This window comes from Oryctolagus cuniculus, chromosome 3, assembly GCF_051225735.1.
Source record: "Oryctolagus cuniculus isolate XC-2025 breed Fujian yellow rabbit chromosome 3, ASM5122573v1, whole genome shotgun sequence".
In the NCBI taxonomy this organism is placed as follows: domain Eukaryota; kingdom Metazoa; phylum Chordata; class Mammalia; order Lagomorpha; family Leporidae; genus Oryctolagus; species Oryctolagus cuniculus.
In genome coordinates this window covers 100,700,189-100,724,784 of record NC_142869.1, presented here as the reverse complement: position 1 = coordinate 100,724,784, position 24,596 = coordinate 100,700,189, and the positions used below count along the sequence as shown (strand labels likewise).

At 36.5% G+C, this 24,596-nt stretch overlaps 1 protein-coding gene across 4 annotated transcripts in view; it reads right to left on the bottom strand.

Moving 5' to 3' along the window:
- LRP1B (LDL receptor related protein 1B) overlaps positions 1–24,596 on the bottom strand; it is a 2,138,546-nt gene that overhangs the window by 1,827,946 nt on the left and 286,004 nt on the right. The window lies entirely within an intron of this gene.

Here is a 24,596-nt window from a genome sequence, read left to right as displayed (position 1 = left end):
ACTGAAGTCAGGATTTAAACAACACATTCATCTGTAACATCAGCTTTTGGCATAGAAGAACTGCTTCATAAATACTTGTTGACTAAAATGACTGAAAGAGATACAGAAAGAATTTGCATTCATACTAATTGACTGTATTTAAGATCTTCCTGTATTAATTACTTTACCTTGAAAATAAAAAAAAACTAATGATATTCACACTTCGCAATGTAAAATAAGATCAGTTTAACTGAAACAAGACTCCAATATTAATATAACATGAAATACTCATGTGTCTTAACCAAAGGTGTTACATAAATGCAAAGACAATTACCATAAGTGCTTTCCGTTTTCATCCAAAAGAGAATTTATTTAAAATACGTAGAAGCAAAACATACATGAAAAATGTCTTCTAGTGATGAATGTTTCTCATTTTATACAATCTTCTTGAATTACATTTGGTGTGTTTACAAATATATTCCAAGCATCTTAGATATTGGCAAAAGGTAAGAATAAAGTATCCAAAAAATCTTCCATTTATATAAAATGTACGAATTGCTGCACATAAATGAAATCTTCATTCTACCAATCCCATAGTCAAAGGGAGATCTTACAGGGGTCATCCGATCATGCGTAAAGACAATAGTTTGCCTGAACTAGTCTGGAGAGTGGAAAGCCCATTTCTTCGGTGTTTTTACTTCCTCAGACATGGAGAACCCTTGTTATACACACTTCACCTAGCAACCATCAAGTGTTTGAAAGCAATAAATAGGTCACGCCCTTGTTGCTCATTCTCTAAGTTAAAACATAGTCTTCTGCCCTTTCCTCACCTAACCAAGATATTCAGACTTCAACTATTTTTGTTACTATTCTCTAAAGAGTGGAGACTTCTCGTATTTTTTTAAAGTGAAAAATCCAGACCTCACAAACAAAGCAAACAGGGTAAGATTTGAAAAAAATCACAGTAAATAATATATCTTATACATCTTATTATGAAATGAGTTTGGCTTCTTTCACTATAGCATCCTAATGTAGATGTAGGTACATTCTGAGGCTCAGGTGCAAATCAAATCTTGTTTTCCATTTCAGTGATCTCCAGTTGGTTCCTAATTAAACATGGCTTTTTTCTCAAATTTCAACTTGTGTCATATCATTTTATTAAAGATATCTAAATTTGTTCATATCGTGCTGTCATGGAAGAGTTTGAAGCTAGTGGCCTAGATTTGAGTCTCTGCTAGTGATTACCTCAATTGCAAAGTAGGAAAATCATCTTCTATGTGTCTAGACAACATGTGTGACTGTCTTAGAACTGGATCTAAATCAACTACCAGAGTCTCCTATGCAAGAGCCATTCATGAGTTATTTTTCTACCTCAAAGTGATTCTTCTTGCAATAGCTCCTACCTGATCAAATCATTATTTTTCTTTCTCAGCTTTCACATCCAGTTATTTTCCCCTTTCATCTCTGTAGTATTTTTTCAATCCTTCATTATCACACAAGTACAGATCCCTAGCTGGTTTTCTCCCCTCCATTCTCTTTCCTCCATTTTCTTCCTTCTTTCCTCTTCCCTTTAGAAAGTGCAAATACCACATCACCTTCAGGCTCTAAAAACAAAAGTTTAACTCACTTTTGTGAAGGTGCTGCTTAGGGGCCGGCCCTGTGGCATAGTAGGTTTAGCAGTTTTCATCCTGGCTGTTCCTTTTCCAATCCAGATCTCTTTTTATGGCCTGGGGAAGAGGTGGAGGATGGCCCAAGTTCTTGGGCCCCTGCACCCACGTGGGAGACTGGGAAGAAGCTCCTGGCTCTGGCTCCAGGCTTTGGATTGGCCCAGCTCCGGCCATTGTGGCCACCTGGGAAGTGAACCAGTGAATGGAAGACCTTTCTCTTTGTCTGTAACTCTATTTCTCACAGAAATAAATGAAATCTTAAAAAAAGGGAAGGTAATGCTTAGGCTACCTGCATCCCACCTTATAGAGCCTTGATTAGATTCCCAGCTTCTTCACATCCTATAGCATTCTGCCAATCTGGATCCTAGAAGGCATCAGACAATGGCTCAAGTAACTGGTTCCTGCTACAGATGTGGGAGACCTAAATTGAGTTCTTGGCTCATAGTCTCTGGCATGTGAGGAATGAACAGGTGATGGTGATGGAATTTCTGTCTTTATTTGCTTTTCAAATTAAATAAATAAATAATTAATTAATTAGTTAAAATCAAACAAAAATCTGGCAGTGAAGTCATTTCTAGCTGTGAAGTTAAAATTCTTTGACATTGCACATTACAGCCTTTACATTTTAACTATCCCTTGTCTACTACTGACTTTCACAGTGCTAGTCCCTTTAGCCTCTTTTACAAAGTGCCCTTCACCCGCACCTCATGGATTCAAAGCCGACCTTCAATATCACCTTAACCTTTTTTCAATCCCAGAGGGAAGCAAAATATTCACATTCGGTATTATCTGTACTATAACATGTAAAAGCAGATAATTATTTATACATAGATTTTTTTGCATACTACACTTGAGATTCTTGAATAAAAACCTAGGTTGTTTTTAATATTTTATTACTTATTGTAATATCATACACAGATATAAGTTCAATAAGTGATGGTTGAATTTGGGAATACGGTGTCACTTTGACATTTAGTTGGGAAGTATGGTTAATAATGACTTGAGTAGGTAACCTAATTCAAATCCTTTAATTTTGGCTATATCTTATTAGGATAATGAGGTATAGGTATACATTTAGAATAATCAGGAAAAAAACTGCACTATATTTTTATTGAGTTTTATTTGTCAGATCATGGTTATCCCTTTTAAGTATCTTTTCCTAATTGCCATTTACTCTCATTTTCATGTAAAATGAATCTACCCTGTAATTTCGGTGGAATTCCATTGTAGAAACATATCTTATAATATTTATTTACTTCTGCATCTGTTTCTTCATTCTACCTTGTAAGTAACTTGGGTCACTAACCATCTCTCAGTAGCAACTTTAATGGTTAGAACCTTGCCTGACAAAGGCAATTTAATAAACGGTTGTTAAGAATGAATTCACATTGATATCAATAGAGAGAAATACAAGTAGATCCATATCCCCAGACCTAAAGACAAATGCAAATATGGAAGTATTTGCAGCTACAAAAAAATTAAGCTACACTACACATATCTTCTTTCCTCAGAGATCTTAATCACAGAAAGTATTGCTGTTACTTTTAATTTGTATAGTGACAAGGTATCTAATCATAACAGAAGCTACAATAATAGCAACTATATGTTGATTTCTCAACACTTGAATCATGCACCAGTAGACACTCATACTCAGGCATGGTATTCGATTTACACACTGCTACCAATAAATCTGTGAGACAGGTTGACATCTGCCTTTATGAATGAGGAATCTGATGCTCTACAAGGTTAAGAAATGTTCTCAAGATGACATAAATATTAGATACAAAGATAAGCATTGAGGCAGGCAATGTGGTGTGGTGAGTAAAGCCAGGGCTTTGGATGCCTGCATCCCACATCAAAGTGCCAGTTGAGTCATGGATGCTCCACTTTGGATCCAGCTCTCTGCTAATATATCTGGGAAGCAGGGCCGGCACTGTGGCAGCCCCAGCCTGCAGTGCCGGCATCCCATATGGGCACTGGTTTGGGTCCTGGCTGCTCCACTTCCGATCCAGCTCCCTACTGTGGCCTGGGAAAGCAATATAAGATAGCCCAAGTCCTTGGGCCTCTACACCCACATGGGAGACCCAGAAGAAGCTCCTGGCTCCTGGCTTCAGATTGGTGCAGCTCCAGCCATTGCGGCCAATTGGAGAGTGAACTAGTGGATGGAAGACCTCTCTCTCTCTCTCTCTCTTTGCCTCTACCTCTCCTTCTTTCTGTGTGCAACTCTGACTTTCAAATAAATAAATAAATCTTTAAAAAGAAGAATATTAGTGATGAATTTCCATATGCCTTTGGGGTAAAAGAGAAAATTGTAAAACTTACTAAATAAATGATGTGATCTTCTGGAAATAAAATACATGTTCTTGTAATTGTGCACCAATTTTTAACAGTGATCCCAAAGCCAGCTATTTCTGTAGTAAGGCTATTTGCATTTTACTTTTATGTTTTATATTTAGTACATGTCAAGTTCTTATATAATTCCTACCACATTGGTAGAATTGTTCATCTTGGTTGCAAAAATTCAGTGATTAAATTATTTAGTTCATTCAGCTTTCTAGAAAGTATCATCTTTTAAGATGGCAAGGAAAAGCAATTTACCTTTTCTAGTTTTTCCTCCTACCACTTGCAAATTATCTATATTTCAAACCTCAGCCAGCTTTCTAGTTAATGAAGTTAATGGCTTCATCATGCTGTGTAATTCACATTGTGCAATCTATATAATAAAAGCAGAAGATGATATAGAATATTACTGACATTCATGAATATTAAATGTTGAAAAGTAATTAGATGGTAAAAATAGAAATATAAATAAAAATAATGGAACACTAAGGAAAATGTTTGCATGGCAATGTATCAATTTTAAGAAGCTTGTCCAGAGAAAATAGTAGCAAACATTTCTAGAGTAATGCCAATTTTGTAGAGCATTTTGATATACACATATCATCCCATTTCATCTTCATAGCAAGCAGAGATAAATATTATTTACATTCTACAGGAAAAAAAAAAACAAGCTCTCTTCGGAACATGTGTTGCTGTGGAACTCATGTCCTTGGTAAAGCATCTGCTTCTCTTTCTTACGTTACAGTATGTCCTTCCTATCAGAGTACCACTTCCCCTACTGCATGATTGTCCCTGCCTTAGAGGAGAGAAGTAGACATTTGTTTGTGCCCTAAAAACATCAATGCATCAATGAATTTTAAAATATCTTATTTCCTAGAGAGGGCAAAAATTCTGAACAAGAAGCCTCTGATAGTTTGGTTCATTTTTCTCCTTCATATCTCTAAAAGCAGTTTTCATCAAAGTTCTGTCTTTAAGCTTCTTTGACAGCTTCATTCATTGCCACAAGCTCAACTGCCTCCACCTCACACACTCCTGACTCTTCTCTTCCTAAATCCTAATTCATCTCTCATGAGTCCTGGATCCATAAGACTCCGTTTAGAAGCCTATTAGGGCCTCACATTCAACATACGCCAAACAGAGCTAATTAGCTAAGCTCCCTCAACATGTGATTTCCATATTTTGCCTGACGGGCCACTCATTCCCACAGTCTCAGAACTGAAAATCACTCCAGCCAAGAACCACGATTTCCTTCTAATATTGCCTGGCCAGCTTTTCTCCCCCATTCTCTTCCCTACTGAAACTAACAAGAGTCCGGGCCAACAACATGTCAGCACTCCAATTTTGTAAAAGAAGCAAAGAAAGACTAAATTACAGTTGTCTGCCACCATTTCTCAAATGTTATGAAGACATCTATTTTTAATAGCAAAACAAAATTATAGACATTTAGTGTTGTTCTAAATTATGCTTTCATATTGTTACATAACCATTACTTAACTGTGCATATACAAACCCGGGTATAAAATCCTATCTAGATAGTTCTATAATCATATACCAAAACACATTTCAAATGAAATACAAACTAAACTGCCCAATAAAACTTTTTAAATGACACTAATTCAGTATGTTAAAAGATAGCATGTTGCAGCAATGAAATCTCAATTTGAGATTAGAATGTGAATTAGCTACTATAATATAAAGTCCTTGACTGTGTAAGCCTGTACCATAACGTGACTCTCTTGATTTCTCTAAGGATATTCATCTGAAACCTCAGTAAGTGATTATGTGGATAATGTTAAACATTAACCCACCTCAGTAGTTTCCTCATTGTCCTTTGGTATTAAATCACTAGAACTGGATGTCACTGTTATTAAAAATATAAATATAATTGCAGCCACTGAAATCATGTTTTGTAACAGGAATATATGGGCCATTTTTAATAAACACATTAATTTTGAAATCATAACTGAACTAGAAGCACACTTTGAATAATTCTTAGAAATAAGATACCACAATACCCTGGAAAGTCTACAGAGCCAAGTTAGAGGAACAACAGCCTGCCCTCCAACAATAGCACCCTGATCTTCTCATCCCCATAATAGGCTGTAATGGATGGTTCAGTGTAGGCTACACAGTCTGCTTACTGCTATGCTCACCTGCACATTAAGTGACGTCATTCCTTGTATATTCCTTAAGGCAGTAAGTTTAATTGCTTTTTTTTTTTTAATTTGTTTCACTTGTCCTATTGACCATTAAGTTAGAAGCTTCTTTTAGCTATTTTTTTAAGATTTATTTTATTTATTTGAAAGAGTTACAGAGAGAGGTATAGACACAGAGAGAGAAACAGAGAGGTCTTCCATCCACTGGTTTATTTCTCAAATGGCCTGAACAGCTGGAGCTGAGCTGATTTGAAGCCAAGAGCCAGAAGCTTCCTCTGAGTCTGCCACATGGGTGCAGAAGCCCAAGGACTTGGGCCATCCTCCACTATCTTCCCAGGTGCATTAGCAGGGAGCTGGATAGGAAGTGGAGCAGCCTGGGCTCCAAGCAGTGCCCATTTGGGATGCCAGCACTGCAGGCTGGGGCTTTAACAGGCTACACCACAGCACTGGCCCCTACCTATTCTTTAAATATTTATATATTACCTCCTGCTGCACCAAATGTGGTGTTTTCCATTAGTTGTATCTGCATCTATGTGTTCTTTCATTCAATAAGTGTAAATTGATCTCCTTTAATGTAACTAACACAGAGATGGACATATTACAATATCTGACTCCAAGAAGTTTACCCTCTGGTGGAGAAACAATTATAATACAAATGTATGACATAAAATCTGAAGGTTTTACATGAGAAGAGAGTATCTGGTAAATAGAGTGCCAAAGGAGAGGCTTATAAGAAAAGTGCCAAAGGAATTTCTTTCTTTAAAATGTTTACATAATTTATGTATTTATTTGAAATGGATGGAGTGAGATGTTGTAGAGAGAGAAAAAAAAAACAGAGAGAGAGAGAGAGAATCTCAGTTGCTGGTTCACTTCCAAAATTTTGATTGCCACATCTGTGGCTGGGCCAGGGTGATGCCAGGAGCCAGGAGCCCACTACTTGAGCCATCACCTGGTACCTTCAGGGTGCATGTTAGCAGGAAGCTGGAGTTGGGAGCAGAGCCAGATTGCAAACCCAGGAGCTCCTACATGGGATGTGAGCACCCAAAACAGCACCAAACAGCTGAAGGAGTCTCTTCAGTTATGGTAGACAAGGAAAATACCAAAAAGGGAGCAAGGAAATTCAGATCAGTTGAATCTAATTTCAAGTTAAATTTTATTTATGATATCTGTCAGTTATTGCTTCCAATAGATTAACATCTCATGTTGTGAAAATAAATTGTTATGCTTATTTTTTATAATCAGAGATAAGAATTTTTACTTTGGAATGTACTATATCATCAAATCACCATAAAAACAGTGTGTCTGGGCACCCTTTTATCCCAGTTTTTGGGGAATACAATTGAAAGAAGTATCCAGAATAATGTGCAGTGTTAGGAAGTGGGTGTTACGTCGAGCATCAATCAAACATGTATGTATATGATTCACTTTTTTCCCATTAGACTATACCACATGACAGGATATGGAAAGCTTCACACATGTTTCCATGGTGGTCCAGGTACCTCCAGTACTTAATAACAACAAACTAACTTAAAAGGGAGGACGATCATGCTCTTCAAAACAATTTAACAATATATTGCTGTTATCTAAATTTTTTTATTTTTTTATTTTATTTATTTATTTATTTATTTTTTGACAGGCAGAGTGGACAGTGAGAGAGAGAGACAGAGAGAAAGGTCTTCCTTTTGCCGTTGGTTCACCCTCCAATGGCCACACCGCGCTGATCCGAAGGCAGGAGCCAGGTGCTTCTCCTGGTCTCCCATGGAGTGCAGGGCCCAAGTACTCGGGTCATCCTCCACTGCACTCCCTGGCCACAGCAGAGAGCTGGCCTGGATTGGGCAACCGGGACAGAATCCAGCACCCCGACTGGGACTAGAACCCGGTGTGCTGGCGCCGCTAGGCGGAGGATTAGCCTAGTGAGCCGTGGCGCTGACCGCTGTTATCTAAATTGAAAACAAAAATTAGTTGATCTAATCTAGTGTAAACATATAATCTCAGGTTAGGTATCTTTCAGAATTTCTAAATGAAGACAGTTGTCTACAAGATGGCAACTAGAATGCCAGTAATAAGCAAGAGACTAAAAGTAAAAGAATTTCAATGCTTTGGTAGAATAGCAACAACAAAAGCAAAATTAAGTTTATGGTGAACAACACAGTATAAGAAAAGTCTGTTTGACCAGTTTGGAGTACAAATGTTGAGTCATGTAATTATTATAAATAGCTAAATAGGTTAACAGGGCCATTTCTGCTGAAGAACCAAATTACATTTTAATTCATTTAAAATAGGCTTTTGAGATTAAAGCTAATAATTAAATCTCAAAGTTTACGCAACAAAAAGAATCTACTTGTAATTTTCTAGGCTTAGAAATCTGTATGTTGTTTATTGTAAAATATGTCCGCTTTGATAAAACATGTTCATAATTATTACAATACCAATATTTATATTGCTGTCTTATTTAATTCCCTGGAGATCTGAGACAGGGCCCCGAACAAGCTAGAAAGAAATTTGTGATGTGCACTCCAAAATAGTAATCAAACATAATTAAAATAAGAAGACAGCTTTCCTTCTACCAACTTCATTTGTTTTACATTAAAATGAGGGGGAAAAGTTATTAAGAAGAGGAATGTGGCAGTGTACCATTAACAGCACATGTCAAAATACAGTCTCTTTATTTCTTGATATTCTCAGTGTTTATATTGTTATTTGCTAATGAAAACCTGGGTTATTAAAATAATACATGCACCTTCATTTTACATATGCAATGCTACCTTTCCATCAGATTAAGAGGCCCTTACACAAGAGGCAATATCTTCCCTGTGCCCAACTTCCTTCTGCCTGCTCCTTTTTGTCTTTGCACTTTAGTTATATCTTTCCTCCTTCACCATTTTATTTTGTGATGAATTTTATTCAAAACAATTTCTTCTAAGGCATGTAACTTCTTAATAAAACTTAACAATAGCATATCATCAAGGCAGAATCTTAGTAACATGTGAGAACCACATTGTTGAATGTAAGTGTTCTATCAAGCATTTTATGTAAAGCTGTTGCACTGAATATCATGTTTATCCTGTGGGATAGGTTTTCCTTTCTCAGATGGTAAGCTCACTCAGAGAGGATAAATGAATCCCCTCAAATTCACACTGGAAGGATATGCTAGAACAGCAATGGTGAGCTATGGTCTTGGAACTTTAGTTTACCTCTAAGCTACCACTCAGTAAATGTTATGCTCCTGGACTCAACAAAACCAAAACCTTCTGGGGCGGTAGGTATAAATGCAAGAGGTTCACACTTGGTACCAGTATTTCTGTGAATGAAGAATAATTCTTTATTCTGATTGCATTGAGCAGAGTTGCAGAACATGGTTGGATACAAACATGTGTCCATTAGATTTTATTGACATTCAGAGAAGAAAACCATGGGCCGTCTTTCCATCTATAGAGACAGCTCAGTCAAACATCTAAAAGGGTGTTCATCTAGAAATCACTTTCTCAAGGAAGTTATGTAGAATAATGTGTTGTCTTTCAAGATCACTGTAAAGAAAAGAATCCAAATATGTAGGGGTGAAACCTTGCTTCTAGGTGGTTAAAATCTCCATGGGTGGTAGGAATCCAAATACTTGGGCTACCCTCCACTGCCTTCCAAGGCACATTAGTAAGAAGCTGGGTCAGAAACAGAGTAGCAGGGCTTGAACTGGCACTCTGATGTGGGATGCAGGTGTCTGCCTTGCCACGACACCTGCCTCCAGTATCTACATTTTTATCATCATGATGCATACATTGAAGTATAGGATGCATTGCCCTTCATTTATCTTTTTCTATAACTGGTATAACAATACCATTAATATAAAAATAAGCCTTTATCTAGTAATACACATTTTCACACTTCAGAGAGTCATGAACAGCAGCGTGGTCTATCTATTGCAATTCAACAATCTATCTCCATCTATACGTGTCAATTAATTAGATGATTTAGACAAGAAATAAGACAAGTTACACAACTTGAGGTTTAATTCAGCATGTGGAATGGGTGCTAAAGAAATGTCTTCATCTAAGTGCTTCAGCTTAAATATATCATTTCTTCATTTTATCTACTTAAGGCTATAAGCAGAAGTTTTGGTAGCTATGACATAAGTGTTGCTCGGGAAATCTCTGAACATCCTTAAATAACCAAATCTCTTGTGCTACTCATCCAGTACATACAGAGAGCTGCTCCGGTGAGAAGCAGTCTGATTGCCAATCCCACGTCTGCAATTTCAACCATCTGCACTTGTGACTTTTGATTTGAATTTCAAATTTGAAGCTGCTATTTGTTTTCTCCATTCAAAGCATCAACATTCATATGGCTTGTCTGTCCAAAATTAGTATGCATATGCGTCCTTTGTGGCACCTCAGTTCCAGCTGTTCCAAATTTGGTAAAATCCACTTTGTCATTTTTGCACGATATGGTAATAGACAACAGAAACTTAATGATTTATTCACAACATTACACAAAAGAAATGAGACTGTTGCATATTGTAAGTAACTAAAATCATAAAGGAAAGAAATTATTGACCTGATCTATATGGGTTTCTGTGATGGAATGAAAGACTTTTAGAAATATGATTTTCTAAAAAGGATCAGTCAAGTCAAGCAAACTAAGGATTTATACTTTGTAATTTTTTATTTCTTAAAGCTATTGGTGCAAATTAAGAAAACTTTCAAGTGTAAAATCATGCTAATAAGTTGATGAAGTGGCAGGCACCTAAAGACTATACAAAAGAAGATCTCAGCAAAGCTAACAAGATAATAGAAGCCCATTTGCAATGTAATCATTGATAGACACAACTTTTATTTAGAGATGGGAATAACTTATTAAGCCAAAATGAAATGGAAGACTAGGAGCAGGTGTTTGGTGATTAAAATGCAGCTTGGGATACCTGCATTCCATATCAGATTATCTGGGATTTGAGTTCCAACTCTGCTTCCCATTGAGCTTCCTGGATTGTGTACCCTGGGAGGCAGTAAGTGATGGTATAATTAGTTGGGTCCCTGTCACCCATGTGAGAGACCTGAATTGACTTATGGGCTCCTGACTTTACCCTGACCCAATTCTGATATTCTGAGCATTTGAGAAATGAACCAACATATATGAAGTCTTGCTTTCTTTCTCTATGTCTCTCTGTCTCTCTCTGTCTCTCCCCTTCTCTCTCCTACTCTCCCTCTTTCTGTGTCTCAAATAAATTAAATGTAAAAATTCACAGCACAATTGACTGAAGTTTCTATTATAATAATCTCCAAGTTCAAAAATATGCAAATAAATATGAATACTATATACTAACCCTACAATAAAGCCTTAGTTCACAGAAACCATCAATTAAATATTGTTGTATTGCTCTAGAGGGAGACACAAAAATAAGAAATTTGATTTGGCTACACACTGCATCAAATGTAGAGGAAATAAAAACAGATAGTATTTGGGCCATAACTGGTATTTAAACAATCCAATACTCCATGGTGGAACTGCTTTCCTATAATACAGTAGCCAATAGTCAGCTGCATATGTGGCTAATGCAAAAGGAGAGTATATTTTAATTATTTTTAATTTAAATAACTATGCGTGGCTAGTGGACACCATATTGGGTAGTACACTTCTCTACCTTCTGTGTTTATCCGAATTTAGAAAAAGACACAAATATATTCTCAAAGGTCAAAGAAAAACTGTGTTCGTAACTAAAGTAATATTATTAACTAAAATGAAGCACATGCTAATGGTTTTCAAGGGCAGGTATTTAGCACAGCAGTTAAGCCTCTGGTTAGGATGTCTATATATATTCTATATAAGATTGCCGAGGTTAAACTGGCTCTGACTCCTGACTCCAGCTTCCTGCGAATGCAGACCCCAGGAAGTAGTGACAATGACTCAAAGTAACTGACTTCCTGTCACCCCGCTGAGAGAACTTCGGGCTCCTGATTTCACCTCCTGCATGCCTCTGCATGTGGACATTTGGGGAATAAAGCAGTGGCGTGGAGAACTTTCTCTTTCTCCCTTTACTCTCACTCTCTGAAAAAAAAAAAAAACACACACACACACATAACCAAAACATAAAAATTATTTTTTTTTTTTTGACAGGCAGAGTGGACAGTGAGAGAGAGAGAGAGAGACAGAGAGAAAGGTCTTCCTTTGCCATTGGTTCACCCTCCAATGGCCGCTGTGGCCGGCACACCGCGCTGATCCGAAGCCAGGAGCCAGGTGCTTCTCCGGGTCTCCCATGGGGTGCAGGCCCAAGCACTTGGGCCATCCTCCACTGCACTCCCTGGCCACAGCAGAGAGCTGGCCTGGAAGAGGGGCAACCGGGACAGAATCCGGTGCCCTGACCGGGACTAGAACCCGGTGTGCTGGCGCCGCAAGGCGGAGGATTAGCCTAGTGAGCCGCGGCGCCGGCCGAAAATTATTGTCAATAACGTAGTTTCAAACAAAGAAAACTACCTGTGTGACTTACAATCTGCAGGTTAACATAAAAAGGTAGTTAAGTAGCAAATAAATGGCCTCACAGAAACAGTTCCATATTCCAGTTCTCAGCCAAACTACCAATTATTCTAAAGTTCATTTTCATTACCTTGGAAAGTTTAAAATATTTCTAAAGTTGCAACCATGTTAAAATAATTAAATGAGATAGTGTACACAAGGCAATGGGCAGAAAATAGCAAATAAATTTCTCAGTTCTAGTTTCCCAAATATATTAGTTAAATAAAGTTCTATCATACCCCAATTTTTTGTTTTTGAAAAATCAAATAAAAAAAACCTAGGACGTTCAATTATAATTAAATCAACCAGTGTGGAAGAGAGATTCTTCACTGTAAGCTGAGAGGACACAATTTTTTGTTGTTGCTCTGCTTTGTTAATTATAAAATTCTAGTGCTTAGAACAGCGGCTGCCATTTACTAGTCATTCAATATCCTTGACTACATAAAGATGTAAGTACAGAATAGTCATAGTTCTTTAAGTTCCTTAGGTTTCACAACTTCACAGTAATAATGATTTGACCTTCAGAAAATAACATTGTTATTCTCTCTCATCCCAAAAGTTCGTTGTCTTATCACTTTTTTTATGTCTCTCATTTTAATTCTTCCTTTCCACTGTTAACACCTCTTCTCCACTGCACGATGTCATCCAGATGAGCCTGCTAACTTTGCAGCTCCTAGTCTCAATTCAATTCTACAGTTGGTCCCTGTATTCTATCCTGTGTAGTTACAAACTGCACTCTGTGAGGATGCAGTAAATCCAATGGTAAGGGATCTCCAGTAATCATTACTATCAGAGCAGAGCCAATGTTTGGAAATAGTTATTATATGAGTAAATAATTTATTTATCTACCATATAAATATACATATACACACATAAATATAAATACTTATTTTGAAAATAATATATTATCTGAAGGTAATTGGGTAAGAATGATACTTTACTCTGTTTTGAAATATAAGTTAAATTTTAAAATATATAAATGTACTTCAAGATATTAAACTTACTTGATTGAATTTCCATCTTCTTACAAGAGAAGAAAGAGGAACCATGTTACTACCACGGAGGCAGTAGGAATTGAACACAGATGCAGCTTTTCTTATATTTTCTCTATGAATCATAGGTGGGAGATGCATCACTTTTAGAAAACTTTTTGTGATAGATGTCACAGTATGGAAAAAAAAAATACTGGGGTTGCCCTGGAAAATATCTTGAAATATTTTTTCCTAATAAATTGCTTTTATCATGGTATTCTCCAGTTAAAAATGAAATACTTTCTTTTAAAAGATTTATTTATTTATTTGAAAATAAGCATTACAGAGAGGGAGGTACAGATAGAGAGAGAAGACTTCCACCTGCTGGTTCTCTCAACAAATGACCTCAACAGCCAGGGCTGGGCCAGGGCAAAGCCAGGAGTCAGGAGCTTTATCCATGTCTCTCACGTGAGTGCAGGGGCCCCAGTACTTGGGCCATCTTCTGCTGCTTTCCTAGGCACATTAGCAGGGAGCTGGATTGGAAGTAGAGCAGCTGGAACAGGAATCACTACTCATATAGTTTGCTGTTGTCTCAGATGGCTCTTGACCCACTAGACCTCAACACTGACCCCACATACTTTCTGTCTCACACTACGTTAACTCATTTTGGCTTTCCAGGTAGTATATTAGTCCTACACCAAGTTTTACAACCTTACATTCAAACACTGTCACAAAACTCATTGTTAATACCAGTCAAAGCCTTCCTACAATCTCTTTTTTTTTTTTTTAAAACTTTTATTTAATGAATATAAATTTCCAAAGTACGACTTACGGATTACAATGGCTTCCCCCCCACACCGTCCTTCCCACCCACAACCCTCCCCTTTCCCACTCCCTCTCCCCTTCCAACAAACACCCTCTGATCATTCTGGACTGTGAAACTAGAATGAAACTTTTATTTCACTAATAATTTAAAACCTACCAAGTACAATCCTCCTGCTACCAGAAGCTTGACATTCAACGATCCCTCATCCTGATCTCCTTTGAGGGTTAGTAAACACGCAATTAACATATTGCACTATTTGCTCCTGTTCCATATGCTTTGGTTTTGTTCATTCTTACTTTTTGGAGGATATTTGACATCTAGAGCCTTAAATTATTCTATGTGAGCTCTTCTATTTGTTCCAATTTTTCATACTTTCTCAGTTTATAATAAAGATTATCTTGAATTGAATTTACTCTACTTTTTTCATCTCCTAAGTGAACATTATTTTAACTCTTTAAGTCTAATAGAAAACTGTTTTTTAATGTAGTGAAGATATGGGGAATGAACAAAGTTATTTCATAGCATTGCATGAACACAGTTATGTTCCTGCTACAAATGAGGATAATAACTCTATGGATCTAGGGTATGGAGTCTATGGATCTAGGCTAAAGAATGATGCCTCTCAAAGGCCTCCAAGATTCCAGTGAAATAAAATAATACATTGTTTGGCATATAATTAGTTCTCAGTACATGATTGTCAAATTTCAAACCATATAAGACAAAATATAATATATGATATGATGCATACTTAAACATTATAACTAGAAATAGATTAATGAATAGTTTATTTATTTTGTCTAGGGCCAGCACTGTGGTATAGTAGGTTAAGCTGCTGCCTAGGACTCAGGCATCCCATGTGAATGCCAGTTTGAGTTGTGGCTGCTCCACTTATGATCCAGCTTCCTACCAATGCACCTGGAAAAAGCAATGGAAGATGGCCCAGGAACTTGGGCCCCTGTACCCAAATGGGGGATCCAGATGAAATTTCAGGATCCTGGCTTCAGCCTGACTCAACTCTAGTCATTGTGGACATTGGGGAATGAACCAGTGGATGTCAGATCTCTCTCTCTCTCTCTCTCTCTCTCTCTCTAATCAAGCCTTTCAAATAAATCTGTTAAAAAAGATTTATTTATTTACCTGAGAGGTGGAGCTCCAGACAGAGAGAGGGAGACAGAGAGAAAGATCTTCCATCCACTCGTTCACTCTTCAAATGGCCTCAAGGGTCGCAGATGGGCCAATCCAAAGTCAGGAGCCAGGAGCTTCTTGAGGGTCTCCCACAAAGGTGCAGAAGCCCAAGCACTTGAGCCATCCTCCACTGTTTCCCCAGGCCACAGCAGAGAGCTGATTCAGAAAAGAAGCAGCCGGGACACAAACCACCATCCATATGGGATGACAGCACCACAGGCAGAGTCTTAGCTCACTAAACCACAGCACTGGCCCCAATAAATAAATCTTTTTAAAAATAAGAATAGAGGGCCAGCGCTGTGGTGCAGTAGGTTAATCTTCCACCTGCGGCTCCAGCATCCCAGATGGGCGCTGGTTCTAGTCTCAGCTACTCCTCTTTCAATCCAGCTCTCTGCTGTGGCCTGGGAAAGCAGTGGAAGATGGCCCAAGTGCTTGATCCCCTGCACCTACATGGGAGACCTGGAAGAAACGTCTGGCTCCTGGCTTTGCATCGGCACAGCTCCGGCCATTGCGGTCATTTGGGGAGTGAACCAACAGAAGGAAGGCCTTTCTCTCCGTCTCTTCTTGTCACTGTCTGTGACTCTGCCTCTCAATTAAATAAAAAATAAAATCTTTAAAAGAAATAAAAATAAATAAATAAAAATAAAAATAGGAGTCTGTGCAGGATAATAGAGACTGTTTAGATGTGTATCTCTCTACTCATACTCCAAAAGTCATACAGTTCAGCAAAAAGAGAAAATAAAATCACCAAGGATGCAGTTACACATAAATATTAGATTAAAAATACGGAACACATCAAATAATGCATGAGCTTGGGGAAAATACCCTAAACAGTAGACTCAGCTCAAATCCATGCTAAAACTCTAAGTAGGGGGAAAGCAGAGGTGATTATGACCCAGGGCATAGAACAAAGATCCAAACCAAGCCAGAGAGATCTCAGTACTCAGGAGAACTTGTCTGATATTCAGTAAACAAGAGCGCTGGCTACACTAAAAACAAACTGATAACTGAACCAACAGTGGTCCCCAAATGGCAGTCTTGAAAGTATCACTTTTGGAGGAAGAAGAGATAAGTGTAGAAATAGAGGTATCTCTGAGAGTAATGGAGGTAAAGGATGGATAGTCATATACAATATCTATACATGCATTGCCCTGAGTTTGAAATTCAGAATAGCAGAACAGAATTTTTTTTACAGAGGAAATTATGACCTAAGAGTTGACTTGTTTTAGGGAGAAAACTGAAAAAAAGTCAGAAATTAAAACTAAATTTAAAAATTTCCAAGGGCGGATAGATCTGACTTAAACTAAAGCATGAGTTTATTATTTAAATAAAATATTTAGTAACAAATAGACACTAAGAGAATAAAATATTCTAAGAAATTATTCCATAGATGTATAATTCATTTATTTGAGGACAGGTAAAAAACATGTGAAAGAACTAAAATCATAATCTAGGAAATACATCTGGATAAATAAGAAGCTGTAAGTTAACATTTTTAAATAATCTACCTTGAAACTGGAAAAATTATTGCAGAAAAGCCAAGTCTGAGAACCTAAAAATTAGATTATCAAAATAAAGAAAAAAAAATCTGAGCTACTTAGCAAAAAGTATAAAACAATATAAAGGGATGGATATCATGTTGGAATCATACTTCTCGATAGTGACATATTAACACAGTTTATAAAAATTTTGAAGAATAAACAATCCAAGGTGTTATTTCCAGACAATGTTTCTTTCAATATATCAGGGCTATCCAAAAATTATTTAAACATGCAGGGGAGATTGGACTTCAATTCCTTCTCAAAAAATACTTAAGAAAACTTATGTTAAATATTTAAGAGACAGTTGGAAAGATAGGGAAGAACCTGGCAAATTACTAATGGTAAGCTTTAATTGTGTTGATTTCAGATTTAAGATCAAAGCAAACATGAGGCAAGGTGAAAGACAGCAACAACTTAATAAAGATATTGACAAAGGAGAGGAAAGCAGAAATTGTAGTAAGCTTACTGACTGCTGGTTTGAACTTCCATTTGTAGGCTTGTTACCCTTGTAGGCTTGGATTTTGTTTTGCAGTTTTGGTTTTGGCAATAGTACTAGTGGAATAACTGAAAACCTATTTTTAGTGTATTGTTGGAAAAGTCAAATGGGGAAATAATATTGATATTTTTGGAACCAAGATTCTCATTGTGGGAGAAAAGATATAAAAATAAGATGAGAAAAATGAAACAAATGTATTTATGGATTTAAATTGGAGATTTCAGGGCCTGGTGCCGTGGCTCACTTGATTAATCCTCCACCTGCGGCGCCGGCATCCCATATGGGTGCCGGGTTCTAATCCCAGTTGCTCCTCTTCCAGTCCAGCTCTCTGCTGTGGCCCTGGAGGGCAGTGGAGGATGGCCCAAGTCCTTGGGCCCTGCACCCCATGGGAGACCAGGAGGAAGTACCTGGCTCCTGGCTTCTGATGGGCGTACCTCCAGCCGTAGCAGCCATTTAGGGGGTGAACCAACAGAAGGAAGACCTTTCCCTCTGTCTCTCTCTCTGTCTAACTCTACCTGTGAAATAAAAAAAAAAAAAAATTGGAGATTTCACATGATTTCATCATTTTTAGAAAAGTGTGTGACTGTGGGTGTGAGTGTATGTTTGTATTCTTACTCTACATCAAATAAAAAGTTGAGAAGTGATGACATTGGAGGAGAAATGAGCCTAGAGGTTTCAAAATATCAATGTCATGAAACTAAAATGGCTAAATCTGGTTTAGGATGCTACTCTCGATTTAAAAAGACAAATTTAGAACAATCTTGGGACAATTAGAGTACTTTGAATAGGAATTCTTATTAGATAAAACTAGTTTACCAATATTAAATTTCTTGGCTGTGATGATAGTATTGAAATTATGTAGGAAAATATTCCACTGTTTCCAACATACTTCCAGTCAAAAGAAAAGTATCAAATGTGGCTGTGGAGAACTGATGAATTTAGATGACTGTACATAGGTTTTCTTTCAGGACATTTGGAAATGAGATGAGACTAAAAGGACTACATAAATATATTCATGATAAAATTTAGAGGATGAAGATTATTCTGAAAATTCAATGTAGTAAAAATTATAAGGAACTATTCATCATTTTTTCTTTCATTTTATGTGAATCCAGAACATTTTTTTCAGATTTCTGAATTTTAGCTCTAATTTTAACTGATCAATAGATTGGCATTTTATTGCACTGCAAAATACATTAAAAGTCCAGTAAATTTTGCAACAATTGAAATTTTAATTTTAGGTTGATCATATTTTGCTACTTATAGATCAAATTTATAAGCCACTGAGAAGAGAAATATGGTTCTGGTTACATAGATAGTGCTTCCAAAATATTCATTTAGAGTGAATTTTGGATGAATGATAAAGCAGATCAAATAATACTCTACATACAATCAAGTGAAAAACAACTTTGAAATTTTATTTTATTACCTTTACACAAAATTATTCCTTATTATATTAGTCTTAATTTTTCAAGAAAATTAAACATCTTATATTTTTAAAAGCCCCTTCCTTCCAAAACAATCCCAGAATTGATTATGAAAAAAGAAAATAAATCTTATGACTTCCTAATTTGATCATGGATTTAGCAAATATTTTTTAATTTATCTCATTTTTATTTGCTAACATATATTTAAGTATACAGTGACTATTGCATAACTGACAAAAATTGATTTTTGGCAGTCACAAGTGACTCGCATGAAGATGCAATACACTGGTGAAAACCCAAGTGGACAAACAGGTAGGAGACTAAACTGGTGAAAACCCAAGTGGACAAACAGTAGGAGACTAGTCTACAACAGCAAGAAGTGTGTGACTGCAGATGGCTAAGCCTTTTTCTTTTTTAAGACAGGCAAAAAGTATCACAGAAGTACTCACTAACTTTATATGATAGAAAAAACAAATCACAATTCTTATGTGACCAGCAACAAATTACATGTATCTTAAAATGCTACACAATTCCTTTTGCTTAATACCTGCAAGATTAAAAATATATTTTTACAAAGTATTTAGGAAACTCATATTCAATGTATTATATGAATTTTAATATATACACTAAGAATTTTAGATATTCACTGTGTACCTTTCCTGTAGAAAACAATGCAAAATGTATTTTAACTGCCTTGCATATCATAATAGATAGCACACTTTTGCATCCCAGCAAAAAATTATATTATTGCAAATGTAAGTATTGATAACATGAAGAAACACATGGTACTACCCCACATGGTAAAGAAATTTTATCTCTTAATACTTGTCATACATGTTTTTAATAAAACTCAGTTTTGCAAATCATATATAGACTTGCAATCAGCACTAATCTATAAGCACTTTTTTTGTTTTTCTTTAGAAATATATACTTGAAATTATGATTAACACTATGTATTTGTTTTCCGTTCCTAGAAATTTATCCTATATGATAAATATTTCATAGTACTGCTGAAGAGTAGGATTAGGAAGGTCTTCTCTAGAACTTAAGCAATTTATTACATTAATAAACAGTATTGAGACAATTATTAAATTTAACAGTTATTTTATTTTTTAAACATACAAAGGGAACAAGTTTTACATATTTCATATATACAGTTTTAAGAGCATATTGATACTTCCCATCCTACCCTCCTTTTGATTAAATCTTTCCTATTAGCTTTGACCCTCATAGAATTTTAAAAAATGATTTATTTGATTTATAGTAAATTCTCTAACATGGGTAGGCTTGAGTCTCTAGAGAGGTCTGGAATGGTTACTTTATGTGTGTGGAGAATTGGAGTTGGGTGTGTAATATCAAGACTGATGTGTCTGAAATATGTATATGTATGGATACATGTAATATGAGGCAAACACATAAATATATTTTCCAATAAAAAGTTGAATGCCTTATTTAATTCCAAAAAAATAATGAAATTAATCTTAAGGCTAAAACAATTGTCTAACTTTCAAGAATTTTCGCTTTTTCAAGTACTCTGTAGGAGAAAAAAATACAGGAAAGAGTCTATCTTAGTTTTTATGAAATTTCTAGCTTTTTAACTTCTTTCGAGAAGGTCTTAAAAGCTTCCATTGTATCTTTAGGAATAACTCATTTTCAGAGAAACAAATATAATCAGCAATTCCCTGAAATCCATGATTCTTCAGACCGTGACAGAGCTGGAAAGTTTGATTCCCAAATAGAAATGTTTGTGTTTATAATTAGGTCATTTCCAAACATCAATATCATTTCCTTGGCTTTAAAAACCGGTTGTATCTGAGGCCGGCGCCATGGCACAGTAGGTTAATTCTCCACCTGCGGCACCAGCATCACATTTGGGTGCCGGTTCTGGTCCCAGCTGCTCCTCTTCCCATCCAGCTCTTTGCTGTGGCCTGGGAAGGCAGTAGAAGATGACCCAAGTGCTTGGGCCCCTGCTTTCTCATGAGAGACCGGGAGGAGGCCATTTGGGGAGTGAACCAATGGAAGGAAGACCTTTCTCTCTGTCTCTTCTTCTCACTGTCTGTAACTCTACCTCTCAAATAAATAAATAAAATCTTTAAAATAATTTAAAAGAATTGGTTATATCTTTCTTGCCTTTAGTCCAGAGCAAGTATCTTTAGAATGGCAATGGTAGTGGAAGAAGACACTAAACAAGACCACTGCATTAGTCTAGGACTGGGAACAGAGCAAATGAAAAGAAGTCACTTCCAAATAAGAGAGCAAGAAGATTTAATAACAGAAATATGACTACATTCCATATGAGTTTATTCTATTCCCATCAGGAAAAAGGATTCACGACAGATTGCGTTGTTATTCTCTACCTATTTAAAAGTTCAGTTCATGAGAGCCTGTGCAACCCCATTAATTCTAGACTCTCCATTAATTTTCTACTCTTCTTAGCTTGGAATAGTACCACCCAGTTTTATAGGAGTAGTTGACACTTTGACTTAATTATAACATGCTGAATGTTAGGAGAATATTATAAATGCAAAATAAAGTTGCTAGTATGACATCCAAGTAACAGTTTCCTACATTTGCTTTACATATGCATTTGTCATTATGGGAGGGTAATTAGAGAGCTGTGACAAGTATCCTCCTCCCAAAATTACAAATGTCTATACCTGAAAACATGATTTCAAAATTCAATTAAAATTATAATTACATTATCAAATCCTGGTTCTACCACAGGCATTAGTATTGAATCTAGCTAAAACAGACCACATTCTATTTGAAAGTAAAGCCTTTCTCTATAGAGAACTCTATAAAGAGTTCTATAAATTGCAAATTAAAAGAAGAAGAGGCAGGAAATAGCATTATTATTAATGAAAACTTTTTAAACAAATTTAAAGCTTTTTAGCCTCATTCAAAGCTGTACTAGCACTGAAATTTCTTACCACAACTCAGAGCTTGCTCAGGATCTACATGAAATCAGAATTGAAACTTATGTGAAATTTTCTTTAATGTTTTGCAGAGTATAAAATACTATTTTTTCCCCATGAAGAATTGCACAGGCCTTGACTATAAGGTGTATTTGTTTTATTACAGGGGTAGCAAAGAAAAGAAACTGTCCACAGAATACTTCTGTTTTCCAGCCTTTGGGGGCAGTTGTTGCTGGGCAGTGCATCAGCGATGGATTTCATTCCTCAGCCACGCCTCCATCCATGTTGGGTCATCTGGCTGCTTCTCACCACCAGAATTTCCGTGGAGGAATAGGTGTCACTCACTTGTAGATCAAACTGATTAAGAATCAAATAGGCCTTCTCCATTTTTTTACTCTCTCATCATCAGTCTCATACGGGAAGCTTTGAAGCCTCAAGACTGTCAAAATCAGTGTAAATATTGAGTGCTTCTCACACTGAATTTCTACACAGTATAGTTATCCACAAGCAGCAACATTTACGTCTTATCCTCATTAACGTCTAATTTCTAAATCTCCTGAAATCAAGGATTTCATTTGTTAAAGAAGCTGATGAGAGTCAAACAAATGTATACAGTGTTTAGCTGGGAGTAGCAGTGGGGTGTTGAACAGGAAGATTTTTCTGATTGGGAGAAAGTTGGTGTTCCCGTTGGAAGGTCATAGCTTGAGGCAACAGCCACATCTTTCTGAGCTTATAATTCCGTTTACTAAGAGATATTTCTAACTGAGGAACCAAAAGCAGGAGGAGGAGCAGAAGAAAGAGAATGAGAAGGAGGAAGCCCACACTCCCTGGCATATGTCAGAATTTGTTTTGACATTTCTTCAAATGTTTGCATTCTTAAAAATAAACTTTTCAGCGAACAAGTCAGTTTGGGAACACTAGTGAAGTTAGAAAAAAAATCCCCTTCTAAAGGCCTTTGCAAATATATTTCACAAAACAGTGAGAGAGTTTTTCCCTCTTTAGAATGTTCCTCTAGGCTAGGCTGTACTGCTCAGAATGGCAGCCAGCCAGCCTCTCCCGCAGCCCTGGAGTGCAGTAAGAAGGCTCCAGAGAGCTGGGAAGTGAAGGGATTTAAATGGGCCATTTCTGATTAGAGGGTTCCTTTTCTCTAAAACAATAAGCAGTAAGCAGATTCTAAGGTACTGACCCACTGCTCCACTCCCCCGCAAAAAACCCTAAAGCAGTTGATAAAACTTGTAAAGAAATCAAAATACATAGGCCATTTTTACACTGAATTAGATAACAGATAGATGATAGATATAAGAAATAAATGAAGAAAGGAAAATATAGCAAAAGACTGTACTTAATAGGCATACTTCAAAAGAAAGATGTCAATACACACTCTTCTGAAATTCTGATGAAGGTACATATTGAGTAAATACATTAATGTTTGTTCACTTTCATAGTACCTGTCTCATTAATGATTAATATCAATAATTACAGGGAAAATGAAAGTAAATTCCAGATGTTAAGAACTAGGCAGTCAAATTACATTTAAGTATATGAACATTACTTTTGAAATTCTTCTTTTAGACTGAGGGTGTAGAAGGGCAGCTATCTCTTCCATTTGTAAAGATTTTTTTAAATTTATTTATTGAAAGGCAGAGTGGCAGAGAGACACAGAGAAAGAGGAAGAGAAGGGTCTTCCAGTTCCTGGTTTACTCCACAAACTGATGCACTGTTTGATACTGAGCCAGGTTAAAGCCCTGAATCAAAACTTCATCTGGGTCTCCCATGTGGATGGCATGGGACCAAACACTTAGACTATCTCTTGCTGCTTTCCCAGGGGCACTATCAGGATGCTAGATCAGAAGTGGAGCAGCCAGAACACAAACCAGCACTCTGACAAGGATGCCATCGCAAGCTGGGATTTAACTTGCCGTTTCACAACCTCAGCCTCAGCCATGACTTCATGCTGCAACCTCTGCCACGCCAAGTTGTCCTACGCTGCTCAACGAAACCAAACCCACCCCGAATACTACCACCACAACCTCTCATAAATCTTTTTTTTTTGGAGAGAGGAATATTTACATTGCTATATGTAACTAAGACATTTCTTTTTTTCTGAATTAGCTCATTGCAAGAGTTCTAAAAATATAGTTACCTCTTTCAATATCATACAAAAATAAAAATATTGTATTTATTGATACATTAATGTGGGAATATTTATTCGTGCAAAGGCATAGCATACTTCCTCATGTGAAGTCACAAGGGTCTGGATATCATATTTTAGATATAATTTTTGAATTATCTAAGGTTTCAGTCCATAACTGTGATATGATTCTGATGTATGAATATATACACTAGTTTCTCAACTATGCCATATAAAGAATTATTTGTAATGTGAAAAAAAGAACTTGATATAAATACTTATAAATTGACAGCACTAGCAAAATGGGAGCTGAACACAAAATATATCAATTTTCATAATCAGCAATTTCAATAAAATGTTTATATCAAGTTTAAAATAAAACAAATATCTTTATTTAAACTGCAAAAGGCATGTAAAATTTACATGATTTCATTCCCTCAGTCCAAGGTCTTTGTCACAGA